This window comes from Lipotes vexillifer, unplaced genomic scaffold (genome assembly GCF_000442215.2).
Source record: "Lipotes vexillifer unplaced genomic scaffold, Lipotes_vexillifer_v1.1 scaffold70, whole genome shotgun sequence".
Taxonomy (NCBI): domain Eukaryota; kingdom Metazoa; phylum Chordata; class Mammalia; order Artiodactyla; family Lipotidae; genus Lipotes; species Lipotes vexillifer.
In genome coordinates this window covers 3072062-3088167 of record NW_006789896.1, presented here as the reverse complement: position 1 = coordinate 3088167, position 16106 = coordinate 3072062, and the positions used below count along the sequence as shown (strand labels likewise).

The window sequence follows — 16106 nt, the reverse complement described above, 5'->3', positions numbered from 1 at the left end:
ATTGGCAGCATAGTATTCTACTTTATTGATGTGCTGTAATTTATTTGTCTGAAATTTGAGGTTATGTTTGAGTAGATGGGCAGTAAGTTTTCCCAAACTTTAATAGCCAGCCACGGAAACCAAAAATCCCAGGATAATGATGATTATGCTATATATTGGGTCAATTGCTTTTAATTTTCAGTTGCATTACGAGAGGAGCTTAGTAATTATAAATATAAGTAAAAAAATACATGAAGAAAATACATAAAATACATAAAATACATTTTATAATAAAATACATTTTATAATATGTCATTTTCTCTTTAATGTTCTGCCACTTGGCATAGTAGAATCCAAGCTCCTTCCTGTTTCTTAAGATAGTTTAACTTTTCTTTTGTGGTTTGCAATGGTAAACACTTAAATTCTACTTCTAAGCAATTTTTTGTGACTTGCAAACAGAATGTTGTAGGTAACTGCTTTGGAACCTGCAAACTCCTTACTTTTACGGGAGCCCCATACTGTACTTTAGCATGTATAGCTATACCTCAGTGTGTTCTAGTTTTACACTTTACTTGCCCTGTGATCAAGAGCTGCACTATACAGTAGCTCATGGAGGGGATATGAAGTGACTGAATTCCATAAGCATTCTGCTCCCCAAATCATTTGCTCCCGGTTGATACCACTCTGAGCGTGGGGGAGGGTGAGTGGGTACCTACAATTTTCTAACTCCTAAGGTAGTACCACATAGACGAACCCCAGTGGGGGAGGAGAGAGGGAGGGTCGTTTAGCAAGTTACAGCTTCTCTGAGCCTCAGTCTCCTTATTTGTAAAACTAAGTTACCTGTGCTTGTCTAGTCTGACTCAGGAGGTTGTCGTGAGGATCAAATTAGATTACATATACGAAGATGCTTTTATAAACAATGTGATATCAATATTTGATAATGAAAAATGATAATTACTATTATTACGCCCTTGGCCTCCTTTGGCCACTTGGCATGCCCCAGTAGTTCAAGAATGAAATTGTACAGGCGGGCCTACTAAATTCAATTTTTGTTAACTGTTTTGAAATCCCCTGCATGAAACCCGCAAAGTAAAAAAGTACAACCTCCTGCCGATGACAGGTCCTAAACTCAAGATTTGTGGTTAGTTCAGTTCTCTTTGTCATCTAGCTAGGTGCTCTGCTTTATTCACTTTCAGGGATACTTTATTGCCATTTCAGCTGAAGCTCTCTTTACATAAATATGGAAAATATTCGTGTCAGGTGTTAGTGATTATTTATCAAGCCAGGACCTGTATGGTTGGACTGTTTTTGGCTAGGTCATTAGTGCATGGAATCACAGTCAGAAAGCCCATTGTGGAATGGTTTTAGCTATCACTAGTCCAAATCCTCTCTTTTTACATTTGAGGAAATTGAAGCCCAGAGAGTTTAAATATCTTTTTCAATGCACAGGTTGAAAGGTGATCCTGGGCTTGAAATCTATTCTTCTGTGTCATCCTTTTTATTTTTATAAAATACATTGGAAAGATGCCATAAAAACCTCAGAATCCAAGACCACTTGGAGCATGTTCCTAAAGTTAACCTAAAGAGAAAGCTAAGGTCTCAAACGTGATGGGTGAGAATTTGGGGCTCTGGTGGATTAGGACCGGCACAACCTGGTTCAGTGTTCTCCGCCTCCACCTGCCTCGCCTCCCCACTTCCTTCGCTACCTTGCGAGCCCCACCCTCTTCAGGTGTCCCCGCCACTTCCTGGTAGCCCCCCCCCCCCGCACCAAAGCGGAACCAATGTCCGTGGGCTCTGGGGTCGACCGGATCTTTCTCGCTCAGACTCTTCGCAGCGGTGACTCGACAGCAGCGTCTCGCGTCATCAGTGACAGCCCCGAGCCTCGCTACGCTTTGCGTCGCTCTGCCAGGAGCAGTCACCTCCTCCTTGGCAAATAGTCCTCGGCGGGGTCCGAGTGCTTGGATAATAGGAGAGGGGAGGCACGAGAAGTTGCGGTCAGGGGACGCGGGATCGACAAGCAGAGGGAGCTAGGGACAGAAGTTTCTGCGATAGTGTGCAAAGTTAGTTAAAAACTCCTTCCGACCTACGGATCCCTCCGCCTGCAGTAGCGGTGGTGAGGCCGAGGGAGCCGCCATTTTGGATGTTAGGTTCCTGCTGCCCCTGCTGCCACTGCTGCCGCCGCCCCCGGAGCTGCAGGTTTCGTTCGCGGTTTCGGGCCGGTGAGTGTCACTCGCGGCACTAAGAGCATATTGCCTTTTTTACCCCGCGCCTGCCGGGAGCGCTTGGCCAGAAGCTTCCTGTCAATCCCAGGTGTCCGGTCCCAGACCGTGGGGGGTGAAGAGAGGACAGAAGCTGGGCCAGGAGGGGCCCAGAGCTCAGGGGTTGTTACGACTTCTTGAGCGCCGACCCCGAAGCGTCGGACCGGGAGGGTCCGCGCGCGGCTGCGTTCCTTGCTGTGGCGTTGCCCGGCCGGTGCGGGCCTCCTTGGACCCATTGATTTTCTCAGCCTGCGCTCCTCCTTTTGGGGCTCATTCAGAGAGCCTGGGGTTTGTGGGGCGGGTCTCACCGCCGCGTGTATTCTCTATGCCACGTATGAGCGTTCTTGTATCTTGTACCTGGGTCAGGTCTTTCGTGGAACTCTCTTCAGCACTTCCAAATGCTCAGTTAAACGTCGTCTGCACCTGCATTGCCGTTCTTTTCAAACTGGACATTGGCCTCGCTTTTCTCTAGCCTTCCGACCAACTTCTTTCCCAATTTTCCGGGCTTTTTTTTTTTTTTTTCCTCCTCTATTTTCTTAAACTCACCTGCGAATACACTGCTTACCCTTCTCTCAAACTCCTGATCCTGCAGGCGTCGATAACTAATAATTCTCCCGATCTTCTTGACCGCTTGACAGAGTCGGGACGTTGGTTGTTTCCTTGTTAGGTGTAGGAGATTCGTCGAACCACTTGCTCAGAGTGTATTTCGACAGTAAATGTTTATAAAGTTCATTAAAGGGCTTTGGGGGGGAAGGTGGTAGGCAGAGGCTGTCAAATATTTTCTCATTTGTGGATTCCCTTTCTATGCCGAACACTTAGCTTTTGGGTACTTTTTGACACTTAGTATTTTTCTTGATGTATATCCCTGACCATGGAAATCTGCCTGTGAAAAAGAATTTTTTTTTTTTGAAAAAGAATCTTAATCTGACATTGGTAGAAAGGAAAGTAACTTTTTTGGCTACTGTAGGGATTAGTTAACAGAAGAGAGAGTGAATGAAAATTTCTTAATGATTTTAACTTTCTTAATGATTTCTTAATGATTTTAACTTTCAAGTGGTTTGTACAGTGGTTTGTTCTTCGTTGACTAACTCCAAAGAGATACTTGGATTGACTTCGAGTATCGGATTTTTCTGGAGATAGTTGGATTTTAAATACTCACTTTTACTGTTCTCCATAGTGCTTGTCAGACTGTATACCCCTTAACTTTTGTTTTAAAAATATAGACTCTCCAGGTACCCATAATTTCACCACTTTTATTCTACCCTTAACGTATGTTTTGCAGCATAGCATGCTTGAATAAAAAGCATTTCACTGCAATTCACTGATTATTTCTTACATTTCAAGTTAGGTGTGATTGAGTCACCTCTATTTCACCTCAGCCTGCGTTTTAACATCTGCAAACGATAAATAACTTATTTGAGATTGTAGCCTAGTGACTGCTGAAACTTAAATTTATAACTTGAACTGGATCAAATCTTTTAATACTTCTAATCCATGTATAAGTGTGTTGTTCTTATCAGGTTATTATAAGGTAGATAAATTCGTGTACTAGTCTTATGATGTCTTAGTAGAAGAGTGAATGTTTTCATTGTAAATAGTGTTCTTGTTATTTGTTTTAAGGAGACTTTTCAAAAATATATTTACTATTTGTGTATTTACTCTGAAGCTATGGAGTTTTCTCTTTTGGTTTAAAGAACTGTCAAACAGAACATATATGGACTCCTCACTCATTTTCTAAGTATCCCCTTGTAGTTGTTACTGAAATGTTCCATTTCTGAGATACACTTTTATATATATTTTTTATTTTATTTATTTATCTTTGGCTGCATTGAGTCTTCGTTGCTGCGCACGGGCTTTCTCTAGTTGCAGTGAGCAGGGGCTACTCTTGGTTGTGGTGTGCGGGCTTCTCATTGGGGTGGCTCGTCTTTGTTAAGGAGCACGGGCTCTAGGTGTGTGGGCTTCAGTAGTTGTGCACACAGCCCCAGTAGTTGTGGCTCGCAGGCTCTAGAGCGCAGGCTCAGTAGTTGTGGCGCATGGGCTTAGTTGCTCCACGGCATGTGGGGTCTTCCCAGACCAGGGCTTGAACCAGGGCCTTGGCAGGCGGATTCTTAACCACTGCGCCACCAGGGAAGTCTCTGAGATACACTTTTAAAACAAGGTATTGGAAGAGCTTTCAGATAGGTGTTATTTACTCAGTTCATTTCATGGTATTATGTACTGGTATTTAAATGTCATTCATTCTTAGGTAGTTTGCGTTCAATTGGAGAAAGCATCCTTTGCCTTGCAAATGATAAGTAAAGTGTTTATTTTAGTGCACATTTAAAAATTTTTATTATTATTTATTTTATTTATTTATTTTTGGCTGCGTTGAGTCCTTGTTGCTGTGTGTGGGCTTTTTCTAGTTGTGGTGAGCAGGGGCTACTCTTCGTTGCGGTGCATGGGCTTCTCATTGTGGTGGCTTCTCTTGTTGCAGAGCATGAGCTTCAAGCGCCCGGGCTTCAGGAGTTGTGGCCCGCGGGCTCTTGAGTGCAGGCTCAGTTGCTTAGTTGCTTACTGCAGGCTTAGTTGTTTTGCGGCATATGGGATCTTCTCGGACCAGGGCTCGAACCCGTGTACCCTGCATTGGCTGGCAGATTCTTAACCACTGCACTACCAGGGAAGCCCCTATTTTAGTGCACCTTTGATTGATCAGCACATACTTGAATGTCTACTTTGTCGCAGGGGTTGTTGGGATTATACTTGAAATAAACATTGTTTAGGAAACCTCAGTTTATTTTCTTTTGGAGCAGTTGCTTGTTCTTTGATCTGTTTCACTGACAGCAGTTCTAGATTTGAAGATGAATTTTAGAGTGAAACTATAAAGTACAAAAATTGTCAGCAATGCCTTGGTGATATTTCATTTCACTGTTTTTAAAGTAGTCTTGAAATCAGTCGTGTACAAAAACAAAAACTCAAGTTTTTATGTGGTTTGTAACAACTATGCAAATTGAAAACGTTGAATGAGTATTTTCCAAAAGATTATTTTTTAATTAAAAAAATTGAATTGGGAAAATACATACCAAAACAGATTTTCAAAATGCTTAATCCCCTTATTTGCATTTGCTGAGAATTTAAGAATTTTGTGTATACAGCAGGATTTGATATCAAAACTTTAAAACTCTTATTTAGATTTAGCTTCAGAAAATCTAAAACTATTACCTTTCTTCAAATTGCAGCAACCTGTTTATCTGTCTTAGGTGCTTATCATTCAGTCTTCCCTTATGAATCGTTTTCAGTTGATTTTGGCGTTCTTTCATCCCTTTGTTACTTACATTCAGTTTCTTTCATGCAGGATGGTATTAAAGTAGCAAGCAGTTTTAAAATTAAGGGAACATATAGATTTATCTAAGTTCTTATGTTTCTTGGCTTATAGGTTTCGAGAATCATCTTTGTTAAAAAGTATTAGGATTTTTCCATTTGCTTTTTAAAAAATTACTTAATTTATTTTTGGCTGCATTAGGTTTTCATTGCTGCGTGTGGGCTTTCTTTAGTTGCATCGAGCGGGGGCTACTCTTCGTTGTGGTGTGTGCGCTTCTCATTGTGGTGGCTTCTCTTGTTGCGGAGCATGGGCTCTAGGTGCGTGGGCTTCAGTAGTCGTGGCACGTGGGCTCAGTAGTTGTGGTTCGCGGGCTCTAGAGCGCAGGCTCTGTAGTTGTGGCACATGGGCTTAGTTGCTCCGTGGCATGTGGGATCTTCCTGGACCAGGGCTCGAACCCATGTTTCCTGCATTGGCAGGCGGATTCTTAACCACTGTGCCACCAGGGAAGCCCTCCATTTGCTTTTTGTATAGAAAATTTTGTATCAGTAAAGGCGTCATTTCTACCTTCAAAGTACATGTAAGGTTTTTCTTCACTGAAGGAGTAACATAAAACGCTTAATTTGCCGTGAGTTCTGCTTACTGGAACAATCTCTTGTCAAAGTTTGAAGAGTCCAAAAGTGGAAGAAAAAAACCCCCCACACTTGCCAAACTTGTTGAGTCAGTATTAACTAACACTTTTGTACAAAAAAGGGCAAGGGTTAGGATAATATGATTAAAACGAGAAATGCTTTTTTCACTAGGTACTTGGAAATTTTGCCTTTTTTGGGGGGGCCTTGTTTTGGCCTACTCAGACCATTGGAGAGAGAAAATTAATGAGTTATAAGTATTACCAGTGAAAAACAGTCTTAGAAGGAAAAAAATTGTTTTTTCTTTTTTTAAAGATGGAGAAAACATATGTGACCTTTGTACTTTATTAATAATTAAAGACATCTTAAAGGCAAGTAGTTTTTACTCTCCTTTCTTTGTTGTTACAGTGCAGCAGTCACAGTGTAACCTGATATGCAGTTGCTTTGCTCACTCCAGTTTGCATGTTGTAGCTGATTGTGTTGGGCTGAGCATCCTAGGCTTTGCAGCTTATCTGGCTTTGAGGTTAATGTTATGGATTCTTGGGAAGAGCAAATATGAGAAAGACATGAACTTAGATCTTTGGAACTGTAAAATATTTGCACTCCCCTCCTTATAAGCCTTTGGGTTAAAATTAAAACTGTCAGAGCATAGATGATGTACACTACTTGGTTATAAGATGTAACTTTTGTAAATGATCACACAGTTGAACAACTCAAATTAAAAGAAGTTCCATCAGTGTTTTTGCAGCTCAGTTTAGCAGCTACTTACTAAACCTCACTCTTCGGAAATTGTTCAGTTTCAAGCTGAAGAAAAGGAAGGGAAGTTAATTTTTTAAATTCCTTTTTAAAGTCTGCACAAAAGGTTCCCTTCCCACTTTTTGAAATTTTTCATAACATGATACTTTTAAAATATAGTGAAAATACTGGTTTGAAATGAATGGGGAAACTAACTGGAAAAATAGGTACACTGTGTAGAGTTAATTGAATCTTTGTAGATATTAGGGTTTTTTGGGTATGATTACTGAAGAAAAACTGTTGTAAGAAGAAGCAGTCTTGGGCTTTCTCTGGCGGTCCAGTGGTTAAGACTGCGTGCTTCCATTGCAGGAGGCGTGGGTTCGATCCCTGGTCAGGGAACTAAGATCCTGCATGCCACTCTGTGTGGCCAAAAATTTAAAAAACAGTCAACCAAACAAAAAAGAAAGAGTCTCTTTTTCTTTTTCAAAAATATTTACTTATTTATTTATTTGGCTGCATCGGGTCTTAGTTGCGGCACGAGGCTCTCTGTTGCAGCACGTGGGATCCATCTCCCTGACCAGGGGTCGAACCCTGGCCCCTTGAGTTGGGAGCATGGAGTCCCAGCCACCGGACCACCAGGGAAGTCCCTGAGCCTCTTTTTCTGATAGTACTCAATAAATATATTTGATTTTTTTTAATGTGTATATCTCTCTGTCAGTGAAGACATGACCTCTGTATTTTCTTTAGAAACTTTGCATGATGAAAGCTTAATAGATGGTGTTGATTATTTAAGAAAGTAGAATGAGGAAATTGCTTACAATTTAACTTTACTAGCACTTGGTTGTATTATTCTATTTACACACACTGAACTTTTTGCTGTTCCTTGAATACTCCATGTTCTTTCATTCATTGTACCTGTTCTGCTTATACCTGGAATGCTTTTCTTTCTCCCTTCCATCTGGTGAGCCTATTCTTCCTTCCTCTCTACACCAGGCAAAGGAGTATAGTACTCTTTTTTTTTTTAGTATTTGTTGAATTGTTTACTTTTCCTGAGCTTCAGAGGACAAGAACTATCTAATTGATGGCATCCCTAGTACATAGCACAGTGCCTGGCACTTAGTAGTAGCTACTCTGCAGAATAGATGATGTGAATGAAAATAATATGGAAACATGTTCAGGTCCTCAGATATATGGTAATTGGTCAAGCCAAAAGCAGTCAGGGTCCTAAGTGAGCTATGGAAGTTTACTACAGGTCATTTCCTTGTGACCGATAGAGTTGATGTCAGTGAAGTTTATTTTCAGGTTTAGAACATACACAAAACCTTATCTCTGTGTCTTTGAAAATATTATTTAGATGTTTATTTCTAAAATTGATATTATCCTTTCCTCTTTGCAATTTGCTCAGACTCTTTCTTATGCAAAAGCTTCAAGTGACAGCAAAGAAATCTACTCTTCCTGCCATCTTTTTCTTTCTTTTGAATACCTATTATGTAATTCATTATGCTGAAGAAACTAATAGTAAGTTGAGAACTTCAGTCTTTTCCCCCAAAATGGAAATATGTTGATAGTTCAGTGATTTGTTACTGACTCTCCCTTTGTGTTTTGTTTTGTTTTTTAACATCTTTATTGGAGTGTAATTGCTTTACAATATTGTGTTAGTTTCTGCTGTATAACAAAGTGAATTTTAAAATATTTATTCGGTTGCACTGGATCTTAGTTGTGGCATGCGGGCTCCTTAGTTGTGGCATGTGAGCTCTTAGTTGCGGCATGCACGTGGGATCTAGTTCCCTGATCAGGGCTTGAACCCAGGCTCCCTGCATTGGGAGCAAGGAGTCTTAACCACTGCACCACCAGGGAAGTCCCTCTCCCCTTGTGTTTGAATAATCTACTTTAATAGTGCTGAGGATTTTTAAAAGTCTTTAATTTATTTAATTTACAACATCATAGAGGTCCATTGTAATAAATGAAAAAAATCTAAAGACATACTTCTAAAAAAGCTGTTCATTTCCCTAATCCCTTTGTTATTACTGCCCAGCCATTTTACCAGGTTATGGGTATACTTCAACATTTCTCTCCATGCTTTGTTAAGTACTATATATACAACATAAATGTGCATATATAGGGATTCTTTGTTTTTACAAAAGGTAGAGCATACCTTTTTTTTCTTTTGATCATACTTTTTATGTTACTCTGTATCAAGCTTTTCTTAACACATCATAGTCAGTAAATATAATTCTATCTTGTTCTTTTAAATATCCCTATTATGTCTCATAGTATGGATGTACTCTACGTAATTTATTCAGTTATTTTCTTGTGGACATTTGGGCTGTTTCTAGATTTTGCCACTACAGACAGCGCTACAGTAAACATCCTTGTACATGTCACCTTATTTGCTGATGCTATTATTTCTTCAGGCTAGAATCTCCAAGGTGGGATTTCTAAGTTAAAGGAATTATATTTTATTTTATTTTATTTATTTAATTTTTTTAAGGAATTATATTTTAAATGTTATTATTGCCAGATTACTCTCTAAATAGGTTGTCATAATTTCCATCTCCACTAGCAGTGGGTTCTCCATAACATCACATCATTAGGCGTAATTAATTTAATTTTTGCTGCTCTGCTAATTGGTAAATGGTTTCTCAGTTTCGTCTTAATTTTATTTCCTTGACTATTGCTGGAGCTAGCCTCTTTTGATATGATTTTTGGCCTTTTGGATTTCCTTTACTGAGAATTGTCTATGTCCTTGGTTCATTTTTCTTTCAAGTTATTTTTCTCCTTATCTTGTAGGAACATCTTATGGTACATGAATTCTTTGTTGTATAACACATGCATTTATTAATCTGGAGTTAATTTTTATGTAGTTTGAAGGGGTCTTATGGTTTTCCTTTGTATAAAGAGCCAACTGTGTCTAGACTAAATAAACCATCCTTTTCTCAATGAATTAAATGCCACCTTATCATATGTAAAGTTCCCATATATGTTTGCTCTATTTCTGGATGTTCTGTTTTACTCTTCCTGTACCATTATTTTACTGTTTTGAATATCATAACTTTATAGAAACTTACACTCTGTTAAGAATAGCTCCTGTCACTGTACTTTTCCATTTTTTTGACTGTTCTTAAACTTTATTCTTATATCTGTATGGGTTGAAAATAATTCTGTTGAGTTCAGAAAACCTCAGAAAAGCCCAGTGTTTTTTAATTTTTAATTAATTTTTAAAAATTTATTTTATTTTTGGCTGTGTTAGGTCTTCATTGCTGTGCGCGGGCTTTGTTTAGTTGCAGCGAGTGGTGGCTACTCTGCAGTGCGTGGGCTTCTCATTGTGGTGGCTTCTATTGTTGAGAGGCATGGGCTCTAGGTGCGCGGGCTTCAGTAGTTGTGGCACGTGGACTCAGTAGTTGTGGCACGTGGGCTCTAGAGCACAGGCTCAGTGGTTGTGGCAGACGGGCTTAATTGCTCTGCAGCATGTGGGATCTTTCCGGATCAGGGCTGGAACCCGCGTCCTCTGCATTGGCAGATAGATTCTTTTTTTTTTTTTTTTTTTTTTTTTTTTCTTGCGTTATGCGGGCCTCTCACTGTTGTGGCCTCTCCCATTTGCGGAGCACAGGCTCCGGACGCGCAGGCTCAGCAGCCATGGCTCACGGGCCCAGCCGCTCCGCGGCATGTGGGATCTTCCCGGACCGGGGCACGAACCCGCGTCTCCTGCATCGGCAGGCGGACCCTCAAGCACTGCGCCACCAGGGAAGCCCTTTTGTTTTGTTTTTTTTTGCAGTACGCAGGCCTCTCACTGTTGTGGCCTCTCCCATTTGCGGAGCACAGGCTCCGGACGCGCAGGCTCAGCAGCCATGGCTCACGGGCCCAGCCGCTCCGCGGCATGTGGGATCTTCCCGGACCGGGGCACGAACCCGTGCACCCTGCATCGGCAGGCGGACTCTCAACCACTGCGCCACCAGGGAAGCCCAAGCCCAGTGTTTGGAATTGCACTGTATTCATATATTAATTTTGGGAGGCCTGACATTTTTTTTTTCTGACATTTTTTAATGAGGATAACTTTTCCTTATTATGATGTTTCCATTTATTGAGGTCTTATTTTAGTTTTAGGTTCTTCAGTAAAGGTTTCATAGATTTAATACCTGTCTTCATCTAGTTCATGTACCTTTCTTGCTAAATTTATTCCTAGGTATTTTATAGTTTTTGGCACTGTTGTCAGTGGGACTTTACCCCCCCTCTATTTCTAACTAATGTCAAATATAGGTTAAAAATGAATCTTTCATTTCTTATAGACCAGAGCCCCTCATCCCCACCCCCTTCTTGCTATCCCAAATTAACAGAACTTGGATTCATGAAGAATGTGCTAGGGAGAATTTGTTATCTTAGTATTAAATCATTTTCTCATAACTTTCTAATGTCACCGTGTAGAAAATGCCCATAGATAACTGTGACTCTGGCCTTTTAGGATGAATACCATCTTATTATTTTGAAAGTTTGCAGTTTTGCTTTATTTATCCATTCTTGTAGTTTTTGTTAATTTGTTTGACTCTTCAAAGCAAGAATTCTCAAATTATGCATGTTCATTATATGAAAGATATCAAAATATACAGAAGTTAAAAATGCATCTATATTCACACTAGGCACAGATATTTCCCTTAAAATTTATCTTATCCTTTGGAGCGTATCTTTAAGAAAATTAAGATTTTATTTGGAGAATTTTGTGACAGTTTTTGATAATTGAGGACTCTAGGATATCTTTGCTAAAATCAGGGTTAGGAGAGTGAAAAATTGCTTTTTATTTGTGTCAAATTTGATGTTGATCATGTTCATCTATCATTGTTTATTGGGCCTTTTTAAAAAATGAATTTATTTATTTATTTATTTATTTATTTTTGGCTGCATTGGGTCTTTGTTGCTGCACCCGGGCTTTCCTCTAGTTGCGGTGAGCGGGGGCTACTCTTTGTAGTGCCCGGGCTTCTCATTGCGATGGCTTCTCGTTGCAGAGCATGGGCTCTAGACGCACGGGCTTCAGGAGTTGTGGCTCATGGGTTCTACAGCGTAGGCTCAGTAGTCGTGGCACACGGGCTTAGTTGATCCACGGCATGTGGGATCTTCCCAGACTAGGGTTCAAACCCATGTTTCCTGCATTGGCAGGCAGATTCTTAACCACTGTGCCACCAGGGAAGCCCTATTCGGCCTTTATTGCTTTTCATGTGAATTAATGTGATAGAATCGTTCAGTAGACATTTGCATTTACATACATCCATTTTTAAAATCTCAGTTTTGGTTATGGATAATTAAGCATAAAAGAAGATTCCTGTAACACTGTGGCATTTTAGGGAGAATTGAGCTTAAGATCTCTCAGAGGGATGCCGACTGGCTGCCTAGACAGGGTGTGGTGGTATCTTAATGTGGTCACTCATTTCACAGCCTTAGCCTTGAAGATCCAGAAATTCCATTTCAATATTTCACCTTGGAATGATTCATCTTGATTGAACTCACTGATGTGTAAGTTAAAATAACAGTGTTGTAATTCATAAGGGGTTATGCTTTTCTACTGAATTACCTGTGTCTACTTTCCAGGGCATTCTGTTCCTTGTATGGAGGTGTTTGGGAGGCAAGGTACTTAAGAAGGTGATTAATAATCAGAAAGCTGCATTGTGAGTCTGAAACCAGAGCATGTAAAGTTGGCTGGTCTTGAGTGTTTCATCATTCTAGGCCACTGTGAAACTTGATGAAAGAACTATCCCTGTCCCACAATGGTGTTTGCCTCTCCAGAGACCAAAATACTTATCCCCAGATTTAATCTCTTTTATTCAAACAATGATGTACTAACACTGGTCTCTCCTTTTTCTTCACTCTGTAGAACATTCCCTTCTATGAACACATTCTTCATACAGGAGAAATAGATGTGCACCGCCTCCCCCTCCCCGCCCACTTTCCCCAAAAGAAAGAAAACCATAAAAACACAGTGAGAAAGCTAAGTCATATTAATGACAGGTGGTGTCTATAAGATATATTGGAAAGTAAAAGTCTGATTGAATCATAATACTGTTGATCAATTTGGTTTAAGTTTCTTACTATTAAGCATTCTTACTATTTTGGTCATAGTATTTTGCAAGTTTTAAATGCACTAAAGCAATTCAAATATACATACAAGATAAAAACCTGAAATAGAGGTTCTGTGGGGAGCATAATTTGAAATTATAGGCCATATGGAGAGTATGAGAGAGAAAGCAGAGTAACTTCTTTTGGAGGGTTTTGCCCAGTGTTAACTTAGGTCCCTTGAGTATTTTCAGCCATACTTAGAAATCTGTGACTGGATTGTTACACAGTAATGAGTGGTAAAGTTAACTGAGATCTAATTTCTGATTGTTTAGCAAGAAAGACTTCAAGCATAGTGAGTGGATAGAAAAGGAGGTAATTTTAATATTGAAAATCACTTTGAATTTAGGATTTCTTTTTAGATTTAGAGCTCAAATCTAAGCTTTAAGTTTAGAGGGAGAAGGACCAAATAGCAAGCAGGAGCCCCAGCCTATTGATTATATGCTTTTAAAATAATAAATAAATAAATAAAATAAACAAGTACATTTATTTTTTTATGGCTGCGTTGGGTCTTCGTTGCTGCACACAGGCTTTCTCTAGTTGCGGCGAGTGGGGGCTACTCTTCATTGCAGTGCACGGGGTTCTCATTGCTGGGGCTCTCTTATTGTGGAGCACAGGCTCTAGGTGCCCAGGCTTGAGTAGTTGTGGTATGCGGGCTCAGTAGTTGTAGCGCACGGGCTTAGTTGCTCTGCTGCATGTAGGATCTTCCCGGACCAGGGCTCGAACCCATGTCCCCTGCATTGGCAGGCGGATTCTTAACCACTGTGCCACCAGGGAAGTCCTGGTTATATGTTTTTGACTGTTGGCTGTCAGCTCAGAGCTCACAGCCCGGGATTGAGGTCAGAAGTAGGAAGAAAGTTAACTGAGCAGGGTAGAATAGATGACTGGGTTGAGTCCTTTCCCATAGGTGTTAGCAGCCAGTGCACTTTATTTTGTATGCTTTGGAAAGGACAAGTGTATTTTCTTTAGATAAGACTTCTAGCCTTTAGAATTCAATAAATACAGTATTTAGTGAGTTCCTACTCTTTTAGGCAAGAGGAATACAAGGATGAATAAAACAAATAAGGATCAGGCTTCAGGGAACTTATATTTGAGTGGGAAAAATAGGTATTTCAAAGGAAAAAAAGAGGAGATTATGGCTTGGAGGTGGTATTGATGTATGAGGAAAATCTTTATCTCACAAAGGGATTTGCAGAGATTTTGGAAAATAACCATTTTCTCCATTTGGGGGATAAAATTTAAGAGAATTGGAACATATGCAGTCTTTTTTTTTTTTTCTGGTCTCTTATACTGTTTAAAATTTTTCTTTCCTATATGAAGCATTTATAATTTTGATTACTTTGGGTATGTAAAGTAATCTAATTTAGTTTAAGCTACAAAACCTAATTTTGTTTAACCCTTTTGGATAGAAATTTTTCCAAAATGAATTTCACACTTCCTTTTTTCTCTATATTTTTCATCATTATTTATCATAACCATTAATTAAATAGAATATATTTAACCACAGTCCTTGTACCTTAACAAGTCAGACTTTTAATTTTTCTGTGTTTCCTTTCTATCCTTGTCCTAGTGTTTTACTTTTTATTATTAGTTTTATAAAAGATGACAAAGAGGGACATTTTATTTTGAAAAATTGTACAAGCATGTACATATAAAATATATAGACATTTAATCATTGGCTGAAAACATTGAAATACTAAATGTAGATGGTTAGATGTAAAAGAAGTTGACAGGCACATAGTCATGGTAATAGACTTAAATATATCTTTCTCAGCCTTTGATGGGTCAGGTAGTTAATAAGAGCAGACAGTATCTGAACTACATAATTTTTAGAAATTGGTTATTCAGTGGATACTCTATTTTCATGTAATTGTTACCTTTATTTTTTAAACAGCTTTATTGAGGTATAATAGACAAAATTGCACATATTTAATATGTAATTTGATGAGTTAGGATATAGTTTTATATTCAGTTTTTTCTACCTTCTGCTTTAAATGTTGATCTTTGTGAACCATTCCTGATGAACCAGGGTCTTACTATAAAAATGGATTATGGTACTGTTTGTAATTTGTTAACACCCTTAGGACTATAGGGAGACTTGAAGACTTTTTGCTAGCACACTTAAGTATCATCAGACTACTATGCTCTGTGTGTGTGTGTGTGTGTGTGTGTGTGTGTGTGTGTAAGATAAATACTTTAAATGTGGATATTTTTTAAAAAGCTGTAAATTAAGGTAATTATTGTGGTAGTCAAAGGCAGAGATTTTTTTTTTTTTTTTTCGGTACGCAGGCCTCTCACTGATGTGGCCTCTCCCGTTGCGGAGCACAGGCTCCGGACGTGCAGGCCTAGCGGCCATGGCTCACGGGCCTATCCGCTCCGTGGCATGTGGGATCTTCCCGGATCGGGGCACGAACCCATGTCCCCTGCATCGGCGGGCGGACTCTCTACCACTGCGCCACCAGGGAAGCCCCAAAGGCAGAGATTTACCAGTGATTTGATCTTTTCCTTTTTGATTAATCATTTAACTTTTTTTAATAGTATAGAAATCAATCAAGTAAGGGCACAAACTTTATTTTTTAAATTGTGGTAAGAATACAATAAGAGCTATCCTCTTGACAAATTTTCAGTTGCACAATATAATATTGTATAGGCACAGTGTTGTTATAGGAGATCTCTAGAATTTATTAGTCTTGCTACTATGCTTTTTAATGCTTTTTTCTGTTATATGTAAGTTTTGTTTGTTTTGCTACCATTTTTGTTTTTTCCCTTGCTGTTAGGTGACACTTTAACTACCATCAATGTCCTTTCCCAAAACAGCTTCTTTCTCCTGGCCCCCACCCTCTTCAGTTTCTCTAGTTTTCTAATTTGTTCTATTCTGGAAAAGGCTGAATAAGAACCTGCAAATAGAGTAAAGTAGATATTCTGTGTAGATGTGTGTTGATGTGATGCTCTCTGTTGGCTGCCTGAGATTATGAAAATGTGTTTTGGATTCTCAGCTATGTTCCATATAGCTGAGTCATTACTATATACATTATATTCTTACCAAATTTTTAAAAAAAGCATAGAGTTTATTGTTTTTTATGATAGGTGTTTAAGCTGTTGTATTTTAAG

The 16106-nt window shown here is 39.3% G+C and overlaps 1 protein-coding gene across 2 annotated transcripts in view; it reads left to right on the top strand.

The window, feature by feature from the left end:
- The first annotated feature begins 1864 nt into the window (after positions 1-1864).
- The window catches only part of AP1G1 (adaptor related protein complex 1 subunit gamma 1), an 80583-nt gene continuing 66341 nt past the window's right edge, over positions 1865-16106 (top strand). The window contains exon 1 of one of the 2 annotated variants that reach the window (XM_007462977.1): positions 1865-2198. The gene's annotated coding sequence lies outside the window, so the exon portion shown is untranslated. The remainder of the gene's footprint in view (positions 2199-16106) is intronic. The other variant, XM_007462978.1, reaches the window with a different exon arrangement.